Below are 23,187 nucleotides of genomic sequence, written 5' to 3' on the forward strand. Positions count from 1 at the left end.
CTTAGCCAGATGCTGTCTCAAAATAAAAATAAATAAAAAGGGCTAGGGATGTAGCTCAGGGGAAAAGCCCTCTAAGTTCTAGCTTCTATACCTAAACAAACAAACAAATAAATAAATGTATGATAAACATTCTGGGCAACACAGCCCTATTGACAGAAGAAGAGTTGGGAGGTAATATTTTGGTTTGGATTCACATTGGATAACATTTTGGCCAAGACAGGATAATTCGTTTTTTGAAGTTAGAGGCTTAGGTTACTATGGTAGTGGGTTTAGATCCACAGGGACAATTGGGTTGTCTTTTGTTAACTCACCAGTGTTCCTGCCTATCACCTCATTCTGTCATGTTTCATAGGAAAGAAAGCTGGAATCCAATTTTTCAGATTTTTTCCTTGGGTGATTTCAGGATATATTGTTCTAACAGGAGGCCCTTTCATGGAGTTCAGAAGGCTCAGTACTTACTTCTCCCTGGGGCAGCTACAGTCTTGAGTTCTCACTGCTGTCTTCCCTGCTGGGCGCTCTAATTTTTACTCTGACTATCTTCTAGACTAACATTTTCTTCCAGCAGTCCTATAGGCATCTACTCTTATAATTTCTTGTACTGAATCCCATTCTACAAAAAATTTCTAACCGGCAATGTTCTTGAATCCTGAGACTAAAGCATCTTCCATGTGAACATGATATGAATAATGACTGAGAAAGAGATACTGTGTGTGTGTGTGTGTGTATGTGTGTGTGTGTGTGTGTGTGTGTGTGTGTGTTGGAGAGTGAGTCAAACCAGTAAAAGACGTAGAAAAGAAATGACCAGAAACTTAAGGGAAAAAAAGGAGCAGATCCTGTAAAGCAAGGCAAATGAGTCAAACTGTGAGGCCAGAGATAATTTTTTTCAAGTAAAGGGACAAAATAGAGAAAAGGAGAATGTACATTGAATGAAAGGTATAATATTTATCATGGTGAATGACAACTTACAGGGGTTCAGTAGTAGTGTAATGATATTCCTACACATTTAACTCCAGATGCAACTACAATGATGTTACCAGAACAGTGGCCTAACATCACAGTGGTGGGCTGGTTAGATGATCCACATTCCTGGAATTTGGTTATGACAAAGAACCAGAGTTGTCAAAATCCCTGAGTTTATAGAGGGAACCCCCAAAACTTTCTCTGACATATAAAGCAAGTTTTTATGTGGTCTTGAGAAAAGGCATTTGACAAATTTACTAGTGGCATACCAGGCTTTTAGCAGGAGACAATATCTTGAATAACTGTGCAAGGCAACATCACCCACTTATAGGTGATTAAATTTATGTTAATCTGCATAATTCTGTAATATCTCTTTTTTTAAAAGAGGGAGAGAGATATAATTTTTTAGTATTTATTTTTTAGTTTTTGGCAGACACAACACCTTTGTATGTGGCGATGAGGATTGAACCCAGGCTGCACACATGCCAGGCAAGTGCACTACCACTTGAGCCACATCCCCACCCCAAGATCTATCTTTTGTGGCATAGTTACATAGTTAAATGGAGAGATGACATATTTCTAATTTTTCAAATTTGATCTCTGAAATATTATTTTGATTTTGTAATTATTAAATGGAGGGGCTAATATAGAAACTTTCACTTGGAAGTTCATACCTAACTGCCCTTACTCCATAGATCCAAGAGCTAAAGTGAGTTTGCTTCCCATTGTTGAATGTAGTGTTTGCATCCACAGACCTCTTAGCTAATCATAGGTGTGTTTACAAACCCCCTCAGTCTACTGCAAGAGTGACTCTTACTCCTTCTGCCTTATAACATAGAGCTATTACTTTCTCAGGACCACACACCCACTCTCAGGACCATACTGACACCATCCTGCCATGGGAACTATGGGAAGTTGTGTTAAGCTCCAAATTAGTCTAATCATCTGTGAAGAATCTATTTGCCGTATTCTATACACAGCTACAAGAGATAATGACTTTCACTGGAATTCAAAGAATAAGACTTAAATGTCCTTATTGTGGTAGTGTGTTGGGGATATTCTTGAGGCTATCTGTCCTACCTTTAATTGAGGATCTCTTGTCTGTGAAGTGACTCAATTCTTGGAACTGAGTAAGTTGTGATTCTCTACTGTATTGATAAGTTAAGACTGCTCACAAAAAAGTTTCTTGCTTTTTTAAAAAATATGATAGTCCAAATATGTAGGAATATCATAATTAATTAACTGCTAGTAGTTATATCTGTGGGTAGAGCTATTTTGGTTAGTGCTATAGTCATGCTGCCTATTCTGATAATCACCTATAGGTGTCCCTGAAAATTGGGAAATCACTGAGCCCATTTTGAAGGAATGATCTCTAAGTATCATTACTGCCCTGAAATATATTAAGCTTTTCGAAGATGTTGGCTCTTTCCTTTCAAGTAAATTTCTCAATGTACTGCTGAAAAGAGTGTTCTCTGGGCATACCCAAGGGTGGGTAAGTGGGTAACTACAATAAGAAATATATATTAGTCTTGGCCCCTAGTTTCTGAGACAGAGCTCCTAATACCCTCATAGATAGAGTCACTAGAAGAATCTTTTGTTCTAATAGTTGGTCTTGGCCCTTGTTCCTGGCACATAACTCCTCAAATCCTTGGCATCACCGAAGTGTTTTCTTTTTGTATGCTATTGAGATGACTAAGAGCCAAAGGCTCCTGGATAGCTATATGGGAGGCTAGTTGTCAGGGGAGGTAACCAGGTGATCAGAATTGGCAGTTTCTCTCTTACCTGTCTGTATCCTCCAGGGGAGGGCACAAGGCTGAAGGCTGAGTTCATCAACATCACTTGATGACTTAATCAATTATTTCACATAAGGAAGCCTCCATAGAAATGCCCAACTATTGAGTTGGGGGAGCCTCTGGATTGCTGAATATTCAAGGTGCCTTGAGGGTGTGCACTGAGAGAAGGCATGGGAGCTCTGCTCTTCTCCCATATCTTGCCCTTTGAGTCTTCCATCCAGCTGAACATCTATGTTATTTGTGAGACCCTTTATAATAAACAATTAAACAGAAGAAAAGTGTTTACCTGAGTTCTATAAGCCATAGAAGGGCATTGTGGGTAACCCTGACTTATAAGCATGTGTCACATCCTGGCCTGGTGACTGGCATCTGAAGTAGGGTGGTTTGTGGGACCAAGGCCCTCACTTGTAAGACTAATGCTAACTTCAACCACATTGAGGTAAATGGTACCCTGACAGTGCACACTGAGAATTGTTTGGTTTCTCAAATTTGCTGAAGTTTGAAAAACTGTGAGGATAGAAAGCCCCCAAAATTAGTGCCCAGAGATAAGGTCTTCTACAGGGAGTGAGAATTTAATTTTTAAGTGTATATTTTTTCTTCAGTCTACATGATAAACTCACTCCAGATTTCTATTTCCCCAAGTCTTTAAATCCCTTTATCTATAATATACCAAAGATGTTCTGAAATTCAACTTCATTCAATTTGTATACATACGTGCATAGAACAAATAATAAGACATACATGAAAATTATAACATAGAAATTTCAGGACAAAGTGTGCAAAAGGGAGAATGGGGAACTGGGATCAGAAAAGCTTTGGTTATAATTATGATTCTAACCAATTTCTGAAAATAATAGACATATCTGAAACAAAGGCAGTAACTTTGTTGGATCTTGATGGTGTGAACACAAATGTTTGTTTATTCTTTGACTTTTCTGTGTTTTCGAAATATTTCATATTAAAATATTTTACCATCTTAAACAATCAATGAATCTAACAGTTATAACTAAATATGCTCATAATACAGATCATATTACAAAATTTGCTGAAATTTGAAAAAGTCATTTTAAAAATAAATACCCTTGCAAAGATTGTTTTTAAAAAAAAGGTGATTTGCCACTGAGTATAGCTCAGTGATACAGCATTTGAGTAAAATGATGAGACCCTGAGTTTGATTTCCACCAAAACAAACACACACACATACACACACACACACACACACACACACACACACAGAAACACAAATTTCTAGGAAGACAAAAACAAAGGGAAATGAAAACAAATAAATAAATTTGTTTCTCAATTAATTATTTATGAATAGATCCTAATTATGTGGGTTTTTTTGATGACTAGTTAGGCCAGCCTGATAATTTTAATCAGCTCTTTCTGGAAACCTGCAGATTCCTGAGCTTCCTTCTTCCTAATGTATACTAAAAGTAGGGAGGGGAAGAAGCACAAGAATGGAAAAATTATAGTCTACCATTAAAGTTATCTCAATAATTAACACTGAGCACATATGTTTTGTTTAACACTTTTCACTTGCAAAGGGTTTCTCAAAGCGTGAGTTCTATGTCAGAAAGTCACCTCTACCTTGATCATCTTACAATGGCAGCTGTGATTAGTATTGTCCTTTTCAGTGGTTGCAATAGAGTCAAATGAGAGGAGCTACTGAAGTGAAAAATGCTACCTATCCTGATTCGGGTTCATATATTCTATGGGATTTTTGTATCTTTAATTCAGAAAGAGTTTAAACCAAGAATCATCAAAGAGGAGAAAGGCCCAGCTCTTAATAATCACTTATATTATTAATAATAATAGAATAATAACTGATCAGGCAAATCAGCTAGATGGAGATACCTAGGTAGTAGAGTGAGGTTTGGACTCAGATGCGCTGAGTTCATACAGTATGACAGTAATTTGAAAAGGGGACATTTAGGAATGCCTGAGTAAATACATTCTCTCCGCAAACTGAACCACTGGGCTCCACCCACTTTGCCCTACCAGGTTCCCTAAGGGAAGGAATGGACCAAGACAACCTGGGTGATGGTCCTAAAGCTTTGGAAGTTCAAAGGACTTTAACGAGGCCTGTTTTTATTTAACCCTCTCATTCACATGCAATGTAGAACTTCATAATCAGGTGCAGATGCCAAGGCCTAACAGGCTGGATACAGTTCCAAGGTCTCACAGGCAGGTGATAGAGCCTGGCCTCCAGTACCTCTCTTTGACACTTCATAGATTCTTCATTCTTTTTCTCTGCATGTTCTCTTGGTCTTAACCTTATAATTCCAGGGAGCAAGGGAGAAAATCTAAGGTAATCCCCTCTTGTAATTTTTTTTATCAATTTCATAATTCATTAGAAATGACCTCTAGTAATGGTTGTTTCATTACCATAAAACTAATGAAGTTTGTCTGCTTTGACTAAAGTAGCTGATTGTGGAAGATGTTAACCACACATGTATCCATACCAAAAGCTCTCATTTTGTATAGAAAAAGGTCAGATCAATACCAGTCTCTCTTAATATATAGCCAGATTTTTTTTCTTTTAGGAGAAAAGCAATAAGTAGAGTGGGGAAGGCTTTTTTATACAAAGTTACATGACATTTTCTGCTTTTGATATACTGATAAATTCATCATCTACTGCTTCCTAACATATCACCCCCAAAACTTAAAAGCATCAAACAACACACATTATCTCAAACTTTCTGACAGCCATTTGACTAGAAGTCTCTGACTCGGGATTGTAAGGAAGGTGTAGGGAACATGTGGAATGGGGCTGTGGTCATTGAGAGTCTAACAGATCCACTTCGGGGTTAGTTCACTCACATGGTGAGAAAGTTGATCTTGGCTGTTAGCACCCTCAACTCTTCTCTACACAGAACATTTATCTATAGAGCACCTTGCTCCCCTCAGAGCAAATGATACTGGAGAGCAAGACAGAGCAAGGAAGAGCTTCTGAGATGGAAGCTGCAGTCTTTTTATAATGGAATCTAGAGTAATGTGTCATTCTACTGCCATATCCTTATGGAAGAGAGGCAGAGGAAGGCAGGGGGAGATTAGGCTTCAGAGGAAAGAAGGCAAAATGAAGAACACATGGAGTGATGTGGCCACAAGCCAAGGAACGTGGCAGCCACGGAAACCTGGGCCAGGGTGGGAAACCTCTGCAGGGAGCAGGGTGCTGCTCGCATCTTGGTTTTAGCCCCGTGGGGCCTGTGGAAGAATTCTGGCCTCAGAATTGCAAAAGAATTCATCTGTGTTGCATCAGGCCACCTGGTTTGGGATGATTTATTATTGCCACCACAGGAAATGAGTACTGCATGCTCCACTGGAGATGGCGTCTTCCTGATTCTGTTGTCCTTCTCCTGGGGTCCCTCTGGGCTGCTACCTAAGTGTAGTTTGTGGATTCCCAAAGAGGTTCTCAGATAGTCTGCCAGCTTTCCCAGCTTGCAGAATCCCTGCTGGCCAGGCCAGGGTCAGGGCTAGGGGGTGCTTCCCCAGTCCAGGGCGCCCAAACCTCTCTTGGGTCCCACTGCAGGAAAGTGAGCCCTGCCCTCCTATGGGGGCTCCCAAGTGTGCACCTGGCAGGATAATGAAGAGTGGTTTTGAGCTCTGATGTCGGACAGAGGTCCCTCCCTGGTCCACGTGTGGGGTCTTATATTCAAGCTCATAATCCTAAAGCCACAGCCCCTTGATCTGACAGTCCCATCAAGTCAGCTTGGGACACACTCAGCATATGAGGGGCTGGTGTCTGGAAGGCCCACAGCTGACTCTGCCAGCAGCTGTCTCAGAGCCAGGGCTGGCTTTGCCACCCTAGGCAGGAAGGCTGGCATCAAGCACATAAGCAGTCACCAGACAAAAGGCTCCGGAGAGTCACTGATGAGCCATGGTCAGGCCTTCCATAGGCCCTGCCCCTTAAATCTATGGTCCATTGGAAAGTTACATCTTAATCATTGATCAAGCTTGTTCATGCCGACAGGCAGAGGATTGGGGATAATTTTCAACTACATGGGGGATGGGAAGCAGAGCTGCCCACTGGGTGGACTGGCCATTCACATGTGTGCTCAGCGAGACAGGAGCAGATATTTCAGGTCACGTGCTGCCCTGCCCCCTGCCCTGCCCACCAGCCATCACCAGACTGAAGGAGCCACCTTGCACCACACGGGGGCCCTGGGAGCTCTCCTGGGATACCTGAGTCAAGGCTCAGCCCTCTGTGGATGTCCACGGACACTTTGTCCCCTGATGCATCACTGGTTCCTTCCATCCTCTCTACATCCTTATTTGCATCATTATTCTTCCTCCCGTGGTTGACCCCTGCTCTCCAGCAAGCTCTCGGAGGGCCAACGTGGTTCACCTTCCAGTACGCTCCAAGCCCAGCACATTGCTTGGCAGATCTTACCACCCCCCCAAAGGCACTGGATGATCCATTAAAGCACTCAGTCCCCAACCACAGCCATACGGAGGCGTTCTCCTTCTCTAATCCAGGTGTTTGTGTATCGCAAGCCTCCAGGTCTTGCCCTTCATGAAGGAGCCTGGAGCGGACTCCCGTGCTGAGTCCAGAAGAGGAGCTCCAGGAAGCTGCCATGAGGTTCCTACAGTGGCTGGAACCCACCTGCCTTTCCCTCCCCTTTCCGCAGCCCCAGCAAAGGTATAAGCAGTGAGCCGCTGGCAGATCCTCCTCTGTGGCTGAACCGCTGTCCCTGTGCTAATGAGAATGAAGTAAAGGTATCTTCTGGCTTGCTAGTTCCTCCTGGTGTCCCCCAGTCCCTCCTGCTGAAGGACAGATGGACACGCCGCCCATGGCTGGTCATTAGTCCTGCTCTGTCTCGCCCTCCTCCCCATGCATGCTGCCCTCTGTGGCCTTGGTGATAGCAGAGAGACTCGGGGCTGCTCCTTACTTCTTACAGGGGTGGGCCACACAGCTCCTAGGCCGCCTGTGTTGGAACCCATGACTTCACAGGGCCCCACGGATAATGGTGCACAAAAAAATAAATGTCTAGAAACACTGTTCTGTACTCTGCCCTCCGGATGCGCGGCTCAGCATTGATACAGAACAACGTGGAACCTTACTGACCATTGGTGGCTAATGCTGTCACTCTCAGGAAAAAGGCCTTTCCCACCCATCTCGAGCCCTGCGTCCCCCCAGACTGAGCTGTGTAGAATTCCAGGTCATGAGGGCTGCAGGGCTGCCGGTCCCCGAGGGAGAGGAGGGGATGAGCTGCAGAGGCCTTCAGCCAGCGGAAAGAGAAATTAATTACCTCGTCAAATCCTTCCTTCCAGACACCATGAAAATGGTGGATTCTGTGTAAAGAGCAGATCTGCCCACTTGCTCTTTGGTTACATGGGTGGCTCTGGTAGAGCTTAGGACGGAGGGTGGTAGTCACAAAACCAGGAGCATTGCAGGTGGAGGCCAAGGCCATGTTGCATGACCTTTCTCCCAAATCTTGTGACCTCCCCAGCCCAAGCGCCTTTTTTGGCAATAAAAACTCAGAGTTTATCTTGCCCTCAAGTGTGTGTGTGTACACATGTAGGTGGAGCATCTGTGGAGTGTGGTACAGATTCGTTACCGACTTTGCTCTAAAAACTAATGAAAAGCAGGATATGAGACAGGAATCTTCCATGAAATTCACATTTTTAATATTTTCGGAGACGTGATTACCCTACACAGCCCCGTTGCAGCGTTTGAACCCTTATATAAAATTTATAGTCTTGTTTTGAACCTAGGCCTTGCTTTAATACCTCGGTTGACAATTCCAGTCCCAACTTGTCTCGGCAGAGCTGTTTGTCCAAATGGCAATGAATTAAAAAAAAATCCCAATGAGTCAAGCAAAGCTGTCTAATCTGACAGGGCTTTCAATAAAACACATATAATACAAAAAAATATTGCCTATCACCACACAATTAGTGATTGTGCTCTCATGAAGACAGGAAAACATAAATTTTACGGGATAAATATGTAATACTTGTAAATAATGTATGTTTTCACTATATTACTCATCGGAACAGCAGTGGGTTGTCAACAGAAAGCCCAGATATGTGCAGTAAACATTGAACTTAGTCATCTTGGATGTTTCGTTGATTTTCAGTCAGATAAAAACCAAAGCCAGATTACTTATATATGTGTATATAAAGCAAGTTATGTGTTTATATATAATATATATGAATTGTCCATATATATACACATACACCACATATTTGTATGTAAACATAGCAAGATTTTATGTTATCTATATATAAAGCAAGAGAGATATGCATACATTTGTATATATATAATGTATATATTCATATATATGTATATACACATATATATAATTTTGCTTCATCTATCAATATAGATAAATAATAGGTAATTATGACAATATATTTCTAAATCAAAAGAAGAGGACATATTTTATTTATTGGGAGGATGGCTCCACTTTCTCCTCTTGGCTAGTTAGACCTGTGGTCTGTGGGTGGTCATTCATTCTCTTGCTTGTGTCCCTCACACTTAGAAGTGGACCCATCCCTAGGACTCTACTTTGTAACAAACCCATCTATGCATTGAGCCTGAACAAGATGCAGGTTTCTTCTCTACTATTGGTCTTTGTTCCAGGGCAGTGGTTTGGCCCACTGAGGTATCCACCCACACTCTGTTAGATCGCAGCCTAGGGAGGCCTGGGTGCCCCGAGGCCAGGGTGCACCTAGCATTGTCTGATCTAAATCCTGGGTTAGTAGTTTAGGACACGTCCATTCTCACTTTCCATCTCCTCTTTCCCTCCATTTTCCCTCTCTGCACATGGTTCCGGCCACCCACTTGCTGACCCATACCCTCTCCCTTGGATAGAATCTCCTAAGATGGCACAGCTGAGGGGATTTTGTAGCATGGATTTAGTACCCGTATCCAGGTGGTAAAAACTCCAAAGCAACTGAGCTACATTTGGGTTGAATCTGCTGGTGCAACTGTGGGGAACTGGCCACCTTGGAGCAGGTGCTGGCTGAAGAAAGAGGCTCTGCAGGGACCCCAGGGCCCCAACCTGAACCCATGCCCGCTCTGACTGGGCATCGGGCTGAATCAATAAGCTCCAGGGTCATGCTGCTGATATGGCATGGCCTGGTGCCCACCTAACAGATCAATCAGCTGTCAGAGAGCGTTCAGCCGGGGATAGAAGACACGAGCTTGCAGAATTCGTGGCACACCTGATCCATGGCTCAAAAGACGCCATGGTCAAGGGAAAAACTTATGGTTTCAAAATGACTCGTGACCTCATGGGGTCACTTACACATGACGGAAGGCGGGCCCAGTCGACCCTAACTGTCCTCACGCTCACTGTTCTTTGCCTTCCCTTGCGGTTCCACCCTATAGCTGACAGCATGGTTTTCCTAAATCCTGCTACCTCCCCAGCCCAAGGGCCATTTCCTGCAGCTCCCTTTCCAGAGCCTAATTTCAAGGCCCAGCAGTCAGTTCCACTGAGACCTGAACTTCCTGTGAGTCAGGCGATGGGAAGGAGCCGAGTGAGGACAGTCAGCATTCCCTGGGGTGTGCATGGAATCCTGGTTCACTACCAACATCAGCAACACAAACCTTCTTAAACTGCAGGGAGAGATGAGTGGCTCCTTAGGTCCTAAGTGCCCACAGCAGGACTCAGACCCAAGGGACAGCAGATGCTGAGCATGGCATGTCTGCTGCTGGAGGGCTGTGGGGTGGCCCAGCCAGAGAAGAATGGTGATGTGGGACCACCAAGGTACAGACTTATTGGGAGGGTTTGACCCCAGCTTGGGCCTGGGGACTCAGGAGACCACACAGGATGGAAAAGTTATCAACCATTTAGAACATGCTCCGGGATTGCAGCCTACACCCCCTTGTCCAGGCCCTTGGATGGGGAAGGATTGGGGTAAGGGTGAAGGGATGGGTCATGGGAGCTGCTATTCTAGAGAACAGACTGATATGGTCTGCAGTAAGTCACTTTTACAATAAGTTGTAGTTTGGGGTCTGCTACAATTTTCATTTTGAATGTCTCCTGAAGGAACAAAGGCTTCGTCCCCAGTGCTGTGCTTTGGGGAGGTGGTGGAACCTTTAAAAGGTGGGGCCTAAGGAGAGGTCTTTAGGTCAATGGGGGTGTGTACTCAAAAGGGATTGTGGGATCTTGGTCCCTTCCTCTGCTCTGATTGCTCCCTGGATGGTGTCACATGCTCTTGCTATCACGTGCTGCCTGGCCACAGGACCAAAGCAACAGTAGGGCAGAAAAGTTATCAACTGTTTAGAACATGCTCAACAGTGTCAACCAATCATGAACTGGAAGCTCCAAACTGTGAGCCAAAATAAACATTTTCTCTTTATAAATTGATTTTCTCAGGTATTTCTCTATAGTGATGAAAAGCTGACTAACACAGAATTCGGAAACGAAGTATCATTGAATGCAGGGTTGTGACGACCAGAATGGGACTGTCATCATTTTGCAGTCGCTCCATGAAGAGATGATGCCCGTTGCTTCCCCCTCAGCCCCACATTTTAGAGACCCATTCTGCATCTACTTTTCTGAAAGTCCTTACTGAGTAGACAAAAGACTCCACCTCTGGTAGCTGATGGCACTAGCAGTGGATATATGAGACAGTCCAGGACACACATACTCTCTGAAATTTGCTAGCACTGGACTTGAAGAGGATGTCTATGTCCAGGGGTCCACACTGGAACAGCCATTGTTGGATACAAACTTGGGGAGGAGAGATGTTTGCAGATGGGTGGAGCAACAGCAACTCATTGTTCCAGTGCATGGCTGGAACAACAGAGAGGAACATCATTCATGATTTCTGGTCTCTTGTGGGGTTTTCTGTTCTTCCTTAGTGCTCTGTTTTAGTTAAGCTGGTAGACCGGGGCACCATCCTTTGCAATGGCAAGTTTCTGGCATAAGATGGGAAAATGAAACCTACAGAGGAGAATGAATTTGACCCATGTTATGTCATTAAGTTAGAGCAAGAATCAGGTCTTCTGTCTCCAAATCCAGGGCTCTTTCCCCCTCAGTCATGCTGTACCTGATTTCTGTACTTCAAGAGGAGACCTTGGGTTAGGAGTCTCCTGACTGATGTTTCAGAAGTCAAAGATCACGTGTCTTGGTGATGGGTCTCTCTTCAGGCAGTAGCATGGTGCCTGGAACATAGTATGAGTTCAATAAGTACCTATATAGGGGATGAATAAACGATGAATGGAGAGGAACACAGCTTTAGGACCAGGCTCTGGCCATTCCGTTCATTGAGCTCAGGTCACCTGAATGGCAGGTCAGGCTGGTCCCTTGTGGGATGCTAGCTCCCATCTGTAACCCTGGGCTTTCAGATCTTCAAGGTCTTCCTCACTATGTCCAGGAACATTCTCCAGTTCCAATTTCAGAAGGACCTGTTTCTCTTTCCTGGGCACTGGGATGGATTGCAATAGGGCTCCCTCATTTTCAGATCCATCATTCTAGGTTGGCTTTTCTTCCTCTCTCTCTAGGCCTTTGAGTGCACCCAAGTAAACTGCTTTGGCTCAAGAAACGTGATTGGAGGTGAGATGCGACAATTCCAGGAAGAAGTTTTAGGAGCCAGTGCACAAGATTCGACATTTTCTCTTCCCTCTGCTGGTAGTCACGGAACATGATCCAAAACATAGCTGCTCCTTCATGCTCGGTCCAAGAGTGAGGACAGCCCAGGTGAAATCCCAGCCAGCCCACTGTGGCCATGGCTAAGGACCCTGAGATTTCTGGGGATTGGTGCTACAGCACAGCCGGCCTTGCTTCATACACAGGCCTCTCTGCTGGTCTTCCTCGTCCTGTTCCTTGTTTAACTACTTTGCTTGCTTTGAGCACTAGGAGATTTCTGCTGCTTCATTCACATTCCTCCTGGGCCCTGCCCTCCTCCCCTTTCTCTAGTCTTTGCTAGTTGAGGAGTCCTTCCTTACAGAAGCTCCTGTGCTGGAGCAGCCAGTGCCCTCGGAACCTCAGCGTGAGAACATCATGAAAACAAGCCCCTGGCCCCCCTGCATCCACTCACACGCCTGACCTCCTGCTCTTCCCAGCTCCCTCCCTGGCTCCTGATCTCTGCTTTCTTCTTGTGCGCCCTCCTCCTGGACATCATCTGGTGCTGACCTGTAAGATGGCCCATCTATCAAACTATCATCAGCCAGCACTGGGGTCAGCACCCACTCTTGCCCAGTCATCCCTGCTCTCTGCCGGAGAAAGAGCTGTGGACCAAAAGTTACCTCGAGGGTGACAGAGTGGAACTTGACAGGGTGTGATGGTGAAGCAGCTTTCTTTATTTTTTCCCCCTCCTCTCTGGACTGTCTGGCAAACTTACTTTATCAACCCTTTTTGTCGACTCGAAGATGATATCTCAGGCATGATAAATTGATGATATCTCAATTTCCTGTCACTTTCAGGAAATGAAAAGTCCTTGGGTTACTGCGAAGTCTCAAAATAGTGTGATTTCAGTGATAAAATGTCCAGTCCCCTGTAATTCTTAAACTTTTCAGAACGTCAGGCTTCCCGCTAGCTCCCCTGGAAGCCTGGAATAGGAAGTGGCTTCGTGCTCTGGTCCTTTATTTTTCTACCTGGCCTGGATTATTCCTGGTCCCTCTGGGAAGTCAGCGGATTTTTGCAAAAGATAGAGAACATGGACATTTTTGCTTGACGGGTGCTGCCATGATCTTTTTTTATGGGATAAATATGTAATACTTGGAGTCGGAGGAGATGTTTCTAGAAGGGGCTTTCCTTCTGGGTGCCTGTGTGAGGTCTTTGCAGTCCCCTCCTGTGGGTCCATGGCTCAGGGGAGCTGGGCCATGTATTCCCCATGGGGGGCCTTGGGACACTCGCCATGTTGGCTTCTATTCCTAGCACAGGGGCTTAGAGAGGGGCAAGTCACCCTCTCAGCAGGGACCCTTTAGGTCCCTGCCATTGTAGGTGGCTCAGGAGATTACCAGAGGTATGTTATACTGCAAGTGGTCTCCTGGAATCCACTTCTGAAGTGGAAAGGAGCAGTTTAGCTAACACCCTAATACCTACCAGGGCAACTCTCTTTGAATGAATTCCCTCTAACATTCAAGCTCCAACCTTTCACCCTCCAGGGTGCTGGGATTGTTTTGTATTTGTGTGTGGCTTTCTTAGTATGTCCTGCATGAGTCATGTAGCACTTTACTCTGAGTTGCAGAACTATTTTTTTTTTTTTTGCCTAATGTTTAACTCTCTTACCTTGATGGTGGGATTGGTTCTCAGACAAATTGGAAGAAAAATGATGGTAGATGAGTAAACATGAGTCTATATGCTGAGAGTTATGCTCTCTGTTTGGGAGTGGAAACAGTAAGAAATGAGAGCTGTTTGGGCTCATCCTGGGTGCCAGTACTGAAGTCCACTCTGGCCCAGTGCCACCTCGGCAGCTTATTTTATTGGTCGGTCGATTTTGATGCTGATGAATTAATATAGACATTGACACAGACATATACATACATACGGGGAGACCTGGAGGTTTTGCTTATGACAATTATCAGCCATCATTAAATGGGAAAACATCCTTGCTGCTATTTTCCCCTGGAACAGGCTGCACAGTGCAGTTCATGGGAGAAGTAGCTCAGTAGCAAATTGGCAAGTGTGATTCAGAGCATCTGCCCAGGTGCCTAGATTCGAGGCCCATGTTTGAGAACTCTTGGTTTTTTGTTTTTTGTTGTCTTTTTTTTGTACCATCTCTGATACCTCATGATGCAAGGCACAGCCTCTCAAAGGGTCTCACTCTCGACCCTAATGAACCTTAGTTTTAGCCTTCCTGTCTCTGTGGCTTTGCCAAGGCTTTCAAAAGTATATTTCCTGAACTATGCTGGGACCTTTATCTTAAATCAAACCATTGGAAACATGCCTTATGATTTTTGGAGAAAACCTTCTCAGCTTTGTGTGTGTGGGTGTGATATAGTGACAGATTTCATACAAATATGTTTAAACATCAGCTAATAAGTGTAGGAATAAAAAAAGCCTCAAAGCTATCAAAATTAGTTTGTATCATAAAAAGAAAAAGTTCAGGGCTGAGGATTTAGGTAAGTGGTAGAATATTTGCCCAGCATGGGCAAGGCTCTGGGTTGGATCCTTAGCAACACACACACACACACACACACACACATTAAAAAAGAGATTAATAAAAGTTGAAATCAGAGGTCACAATTTATTTTTGAGCCAGAAATATGAAAAACTTTAAAGATGTTATTGACACAATTTTAAGAATTCAAGTCACCCTTGAATCAATTAACTGACAAACAGCTCACATATAATGACAGAGATTAAAGTATATCTGCATACCAATTTTCATAAAATTCAACTTAAATCTTTACTTAGTTCCTTAAATCTCTACTTAGTTCCTAACCTAAAGATTCCATTCATTCTATACACTACCAGGAAAAAAAAGAGTGTGAGACCTATTGAAAGACTTAAAAAGTTCTAAGGCCATGAATATTTATTTTTTAAGACACTGCATTTATTAGAATATTTGTTTCGAAAACTGTGTTAGTTAAGTCTGTAAACTTTGTTTGCCATAGGTGTGAATTTTAATTCTCCAGTCTGGAGATAATTAACCCATTGGATTGTGGCTTCATTGATTTAGTTCCAATTAACTCAAAGCGTGGAACATCTGCATAGATTCTCTTAGAAGTGGGAACATGCTAAAGGCATTCCTTATTGCAAAAAAAAAAAAGTTACATATACATTTTAACAAAGTGACTCTAACAGTTTAATTTAAAACACAATGCACAACTCTTGTTTCCATTATCTAAGAGATCTAGAATCTCAGAACTCCAATAGCAAGATGCTTAAAGAGAGAACCATTACACCACAAATTCACTTTCAACTCTTTTCCTGGTAATCCATAACAAGCCCAGAAATGGCACTCCGACCAAGGAGATGAAACTGTGTAGAGAGAGGCCAGCAGTGCCTGCCTATTTGACGTTCACTTCCCTTGGAAATATGGGTTGAAAGCTTACTGTCCCAGGTCTCACCACGGGCACAGGAGACCCAGAGATGAACACCTACGCCTGGTCGGTATTCTTTCTTTCTCAGGCTGGGACTCTTGTATTTATGGACCCTTAGTTCAGACGCAGGCATCTGCAGATGGTGTCAGCAATGCATGTACCATCTTCGCCTGTCCACAGAGAAATGAAGAATTTGTGGCTCTTTCCTGGGTGAAAAAGCCTTAAGTGTGAAAAGAAGTGATTCCCTATCAAAGCAGAGAATTCAGATTAGAGAGGTGTTTCTGTTTTCTTTGTTGGAAATGGTGAAATTCTCACAATGAAATGTGGGAAATGGTGGATCAGGACAGGGTAGAATGAGTTGCAGTAGTAAGAGTGATATCTAGAGGACAGAAGGCCTGCACTGCCACCCAACACCTGTGGTTGATTCGCTTGATGGCCTCTGACAACTCACTTTCTCTTCTGGACCTCAGTTTCCTCATCTGTCAAATAATGGGTTTGGACTCTGTTTATAGTCTGGGCTCCTCTAACAATTTAGCCCAAACTAGAGAGTTTCACCAACAAACCTTGATTAGTTCTCACCGTTGTGGAGGCTGGAAGTCCAGGATCAAGGTGCTGGGCAGACCTTGTCTGGAGAGGCCTCTTCTGGGTGTGCAGATGGCCTTCTTGGGCCTTCACATGGTGGGGAGCAGAGGAGGAGATTCCACGTCTTCTCTTTCTAGGCACTAATTCCACTTCTGAGGGCACCACCCTTATGCCCTAATTACCTCTCAAAGGCTCACCTCCGAATACCAAAGTTAGGGGAGCCATTGTTCTGAACTGAGCACCTGCCCTGGGTCTCAACATACCAGAAAGGACTCACCCATGCTAAATGCCACATTAAATACTGAAGGAAGCAGACAGATCCCCAAACAGGCCAGTTTTTCCCCCAAACAGAAGATTCCAGTCTGAGTCAGTGTCAGACTGAACTGAGCACCTGCCCTGGGTCTCAACATACCAGAAAGGACTCACCCATGCTAAATGCCACATTAAATACTGAAGGAAGCAGACAGATCCCCAAACAGGCCAGTTTTTCCCCCAAACAGAAGATTCCAGTCTGAGTCAGTGTCACATCAGCCCTTACAGAAAAGCAACATGAAGCAACCTCACGTTGACCAACCGACGTCTTCCCACTATTACTCTGTTTCCTTTCAAAACGCAGTATCCTGCCATTGATTTATGTGAGCTCTTATTCTATTTTTGTAGAGTGAGGGCTTCCCCTGATTCATGAAAATGAATAAAAGCCAATTGGATCTATAGCTAAGTTTGTTGTCATTTTATCTTTTGACACACCCCATTGGGGATTGGGGCTTCCACGTGTGAATTCTGTGGGGAACAAAAATATTCTGTCCATAGCAGACTGGGCATTGCTGAGCACTCTCCGACATGAGGCTCTAGGTAGGAGTTTAAGAAATGGAATAGCTGGTTCTCTAGGATTTTTCAAGGGATCCCACATGTGGCCAGCTCCTTCTATCATCTCACTCAGCTCTGTGATGGGCTGCGGGAAGCAGAGTCCTCAAAGTTGACTGCTTTCTCTGTCCCCAAGTACGTGTGATGGAGACTTTATTTGCTGAGTTAATTAAAAGCCACCCTTTGAGCTGGGGTAGACCCGAGTCCCAGCTCCATCCCTGCAGATTTCTGTTCATTTCCTTGAACCCCGACATCTCCCTCGGTCAAATGGAAGACGCTGGACTTCCTCTTCTAAAGCTCAGGCAGTAGATGCACAAATGTGTAAAAGTGATTTCTAGTGCTGATCCCACCAACAGCAAGGACCAGGCTCAATATAAGCTCATTGCTGTTGATGTTGTTGTAGTTGTTACCACTACTACGATTCTTTGACAACAGAGCACCCACCACAATTCTGGGCATGGAGAAGTTCACTCTTTGCCAATTCTGACTGCTGTTTGATGATGCTTATTTCTTTCCCAGGCACCCCACCACATTTTCCAGGTTGTAAATCTGCCTCTCACCCCTGTCGCCAGCTGCTTCTTGAACAGGAACCAATTCTCTGTAATCAAGGCCCGTGGAGACGGCAATTCCCCATCCTGCATCTGCTGGGTGCTCACAGCTTTATCACTTTCCTTGGTTAGGATTGAAATACTTCATAGCATTAATGCTTTTCAGATTGAAACCTGCAGGGTTGGTTTTTCAATTTCCCCCCTGGGATGATAGCAGAACTTGTCTTCCAGAAGAGAAACTAATTGAGAGGTCTCTGACAGGGCTCTGCACTTGCAGGCTGGAGGGGATAGTGCCTTCTGACACAGAGGAGCATCTGTGGCCTTGGTTGGATTTGTGCACCCAGGGTTGAAGGACATCAGCAAGAGGGATAGCAGGGACTTGTCCTGCTCAAGGGACCAGTGGGGATGGGACAGGAATCACATTTATTGCTCATTATGTAATGAACTAAGAGCTTTGATCCCACACAACTCTGGGGATAGGACAAGAGTTAAAATCCTTAATAACTTAGGTTGGCAGTTATGGTGTGAGTTATTTCATAAGGGATGCTGCTCAGGGGCCCTTTCCAGGGCCTTCTGGAATTCTGGGTATCATCTCTTTGACTCTATGTCCAGATGACATATCTTGTTTCCCTTTCTCTCGCTCTCCTTTTGTGTTCCTGTTCTTTGAGCTCGTGTCTGTGTGTACAAATTGGTCCCAAGATGAGGCCCCATTGAGCTTCCATGAGCATCTCTTGGGGTGCCAAGGATCTGCTTTGGCTGAGGGTTGAACTTGCAGGAGTTCCTGGCCCAGGCCTGCAGAGGGCGCTTGCCTGCACACACCCAGCAAAGGTTATTGGGGAGCAGTTGGTGGGATTCGCATTAGAAACCACTTTTACACATTTGTGCATCTACTACCTGAGCTGTAGAAGAGGAAGAGGAAAGAGAACGAACGTGGAGTTAAGGATCAGCTAGGCATGTTACTGTATCACACTCAATGGGAAGACTTGCCTTTGGAAAAAATGACGGTTCAAATCTCAGCTGTATGGTCTTGCTGAAGTTATTTAACCTCTTTGTTCGAAAGATATGTAATAATAATTACTAACTAATGAGATTGTTGGCAGGAGGTAAAGATGGCTTGATAGAATTAAGAATAATAAAATGTGTTGAGTATAGTGCCTTGTACACAGTCAGTGCTTAATAAATGGAAGCTGCTGTCATCTCTCCCTACTGCAGATGAGAACGTTGAAGAGGGGTACATGTAAGTTACATACTTAGTGCCATTTAGTTTATGGGCAGAAAGATGCTTCTAATTCCTAAGGTTTTGCTGGATGATCTGTTTCGCTAAGGAACTTTAAAAAAATTGTACCTAATAAGTTGAAACTGCATAAGAGTTGAAAATATATCAGAAAATGAGACAGAGTTTAACTATTTTTTGGTGGCTGTTTTTCTTTTTTCTTCAGTGTATGGTTAACTAACTGCTTTTGTGGTCAACTACATCCTAGAGGTGGGGTGGTTGGAATGAAAGCAAGAGCAACAGAGGTGAGCTGTTTCTTTCCTACTAACAATTTTTCATACCAAGATTTTCATTAAAACCTCCAAAGGCAGGGAGCCTGTTGCCAAGTTGATCAGGGAGTGAGCTTCTTCATTCTTTTGGCAAAGTCACAAATTCATACAGGAGGATGGCAGGTTGGGAATGAATATAATTCATTTTGGGCAAATCAGACCAATCTCTTTCCTCGCTTTCTCGTTAAGCTTCTCTAACTTTGGCCATTTTCTCTCTGGAATTGCACCAGATTGGGAAAGAGAAGGGGAAAAAAAAGACTCACTTAGATCTACTGAATGTCTTACAATTTAATTCCTTTTCCATAGGATTAGTCTGCAAGGTCTGCGGCATTATCTCCATCTCACAGTTAAGGAAACTAAAGCTCGGGGAGGTGAAATGGCATTTTCAATGTCACACAGAGAGGAAGCAGCAGAGTCAAGATAAGAACTGGGGCCCTCCGTCTCCCAGACTCAGACCCCCCACACTGCATCAGGCAGCTAGGAGTTAGGAGCCCATTTTCAACTCTGGCTTACAACATTAATTCATTATTTCAGGATTGCTTTTTTTTTTTTTAATTCCCCAGGCCTCATTTTTATTCAAGATGTGGGTAAAGGCAAAGTTTGAGTTTGGCCAAGGCAAAGTTTGGCTAATGAACCCAACTGTCCCACTCCTTGGCATTTTCCCAAAAGGTCTAAAATTGGCACAACACAGTGATGCAGCTACATCAATGTTTATAGCAGCGCAATTCACAGGAGCTCAATTATGGGATCAACCTAGATGCCTCTCAATAGATGAATGAATTAATATACTTTGAAATATATGTATATATAAAAACTATAATGTATTTAATGTATATATATGTATATACACACATAATGAAGTTCATAAAAACTGAACACAATTATGGCATTTGCTGGTAAATGGATGGAAATAGAGAATATTCATGTTAAGTAAAATTAGATAAACTCAGAAACTCAAAGGTTGAATGTTTTTCCCCTCATATATGGAAGCTAGAGTAAAATAAAGGAAAGGGGAGAGAAGGATAGGGAAACATAAAGAACCAATCAAATATAAATTAATAGAGGATTGAACGGAAGAAGAAGGGGAGAGAGGAGGGAGGGAAGGGGGAAATGGGGATCATGAAATGAGATCAATTTCCATGTATATATGAGTTTTTTAGGGTATAACTATAAAGCTCTAACAACAACAACAAAACAAAACAAAAAAACAAGATATGGCTAATGGATTTTATCCAAAGGCCAATCTTGATCAATCGGTAGTGACTTCTTGGAGTTCTGGGTTGAAGGAGAGTCTGCAGTAATGTCTAGGCTCCTTAGGAAAGAGTGCTGGGATTGACTTGTGATGTCTGCCTCTGGTGTATCTATGGTGATAGGAGGGCTCACTAAGGGGCCATCAGTGTCATTGTTGTCCTTGTTGCTTATGACCACACTTGTCCCACTCAGCCTCCTGCCTCCATTTTGAAGAATGAGAATAAAGAAAGAAGGAGAAAGAAGAGAAGAATACTTGTGTCTAGAAACAAAACGTTTTCCAAGAATTTCTAACAGACTTCTACACCTCATTGGCTAAAATTGTCTGACATGGAAGCACCTCATTGAATGGGAGTTTGGAGAAAGAAGCATTTTAGTTGGTTCCATTTCTAAACCTCAGAAAAACTAAGATTCTGTTAGGAAAGAAGTGCCATCTGGATTCGAGACAGGAGAGACCAGCTGTGTCTTCTACGTGTACCATCCCTGGATTGGATATCCTCAGGGCCCTCCCCCCAGTACAGAACAGTCATCTGACAAGGCAGCCACTTTACTTCTTCTTGGGTACAATGATGTTTTCATCAATGAATATTGAGCCTCGGACTCATTAGGGATCATTAATGGACATTCAGATTATGGGGATCCAAGCTAGTGGGAGAGGCCCTGATGATAGCCAAATGAAGGACAGAAAATCCACAGGAGGCATCTCCCAAAGAGCAGTACTCAGGAAGCTGTGGGGTGACCTAGCATAATGCCCTGCTAACAAGGGGTCTCATCCAAGATCAGCGTCTCCCTCATCTGTGCTTTCCCTTGGTCGGTGCCTTGGCTCAGGCCTTCCGCCATTCCTACAAGGCAGACACCATGGACTGAATGTTTGTGCCCCACCTCCAAATGTATCTGTGGATGTTATTCCGAGGTGAGCCTTTGGGAAGGGATTGTCTATAAACCACCCAGTCTGTGTAGGACCTCATCTCTCACCACCTCCCTCGGGTCTATCCTCTGATCCTTCTGAACTCCTGGAGTTTCTCAGAATGAATTGCACCCTCCTCTGTGGGATTCTGCCTATACTCCACCCCCTGAATTATCCAATGGATGAACAGATGGGGAAAGGATCCAGTATGAATGCTGCACTGGTTCACAGGACCATTATCATCCTTCATCATGATAACTTCTCTGTGCCTCAGCATGGGCAACAGGGAGCATCTTGGGATTTGAAGGGCAAAGTTGCAGGGACTTACTCTTTGGCTTACTATGACTGCTATGGTACAGTCTCTGGTAGTAAGGAAAACCCCCACTTCCACCCTACACCCCCAGCTCACATGGCATGTCCATTGAGCAACTGGGCTGCAGCCTGAGGTCAATCACAATTACATGGAGACCTGGCTCTTGTGCACAGAGAGGGTCCATATCTCACCACCTGCATCCAGACTGCTCCGCCCCAGCTGGCTTGCTACCTTGGAATGGAAAATGAGCATCCAGACTGGGTGCACATCGGAAAAAAGGTCAACATCTGCAGCCTTTGTGACATCATTAAAAGTCTTCCCAGGTAGTAGATTTGGGGTTATGGAGGTCACTAGTCAGTGACCATCTGTTCCTTTCCTCTCAGGTGGACTTTGGCAACACCTCTTGAGAAGCTTTCTGTGAATACCTCTTCCTACACAGACTGTCTTATCCACCGTGGGGTGTGTGTGCCAGCGTGAGATCCTAGGATGGGGAGTTAAACTCCCTTGCTCTACAACGCCCCCTACTGGGGTGTAGAGGGAGGTAGGGAGGCTGGGTTTCTTCTGCACCCTGTGTGTTGGCTTCACTGAGCCTCACTGAGCTGCCTCATGGGTTCCCTCTCATTTCAAACTCGTTTCTTTATTTTTAAAACAGAGAAGAGCTGCTCCTGTTTAGATCTGGGGAGGAAACATGAAGGGTTTGCAGAGCCTCCATCAGTACTTGCAAAAAAGATCTTGCCTTGGAACTAGACGCACACAGGGCAGAGGCACCTGATAGGATGGTCCTGTCAATGTCATCTCCGCCAGCCACACCCCCTCTGCCTGCCATTGCTATTTGCCAGACTTCAAGAAATACTTTTTAGCCACTTTATCAAGAGTTAGGGGAAAAATGTGCTTTAAATTCACACTTTAAAAATACATCCTCAAATCCCATTATCCATTGGATGACTTGGCTTAGAAAGACTTTTTGATTATTTCAGAAAATCAAATTCACTTCCTGGGGATAAATACTTGTCACCACTGAGATAATTCAAGAACCGATTTCTTCATCCATTTCTTCTCCTTCAATGGGCAACCTGGCATTTTAGAAAGCTTTTGAATAAGACAAGTCTGGGTTGGAATTCTGGCTTCTTCATCTCTCATCTGGGTAGCATTGGGCAAGAAACTTAACCTCTCTGAGCCTCTGTGCACTTTTTTTTGGGGGGATATGTGGAACATTATCTAATCTCATGGGGTGAGGAGCACATTAAGTGAGACAATACCCAGACCCATAGAGTAGACATGTTAACGTCTTCCTTTCTTGCTTCCTCTGATCCCACCAAGCTCCCTCTCTGGATAACCATCTGCATCTTCATAAGGCACCGAGGTTACTCTGAGTTATGTTATTTTTAAAGTCATCTTTTACTTTTTAGCATCTTAACATCATAAGGACGGGTCATGCCTTGCTCCTCTCCGTATGCCTTATAGTGCTAGCATGGTACTTAGCACAG

The 23,187-nt window shown here is 44.0% G+C and overlaps 1 long non-coding RNA gene across 2 annotated transcripts in view; it reads left to right on the forward strand.

Annotated features, from left to right (window-relative positions):
• The window catches only part of LOC120884259 (uncharacterized), a 148,173-nt gene that overhangs the window by 17,928 nt on the left and 107,058 nt on the right, over positions 1–23,187 (forward strand). The window contains exon 4 of one of the 2 annotated variants that reach the window (XR_013433967.1): positions 12,211–15,462. The exons of the other annotated variant lie outside the window; for it this stretch is intronic. This is a non-coding gene — a long non-coding RNA (uncharacterized LOC120884259). Of the gene's footprint in view, positions 1–12,210; positions 15,463–23,187 lie in introns of those variants that run through there. 2 annotated transcript variants of the gene reach the window in all.

This window comes from Ictidomys tridecemlineatus, unplaced genomic scaffold (genome assembly GCF_052094955.1).
Source record: "Ictidomys tridecemlineatus isolate mIctTri1 unplaced genomic scaffold, mIctTri1.hap1 Scaffold_77, whole genome shotgun sequence".
Taxonomy (NCBI): Eukaryota; Metazoa; Chordata; class Mammalia; order Rodentia; family Sciuridae; genus Ictidomys; species Ictidomys tridecemlineatus.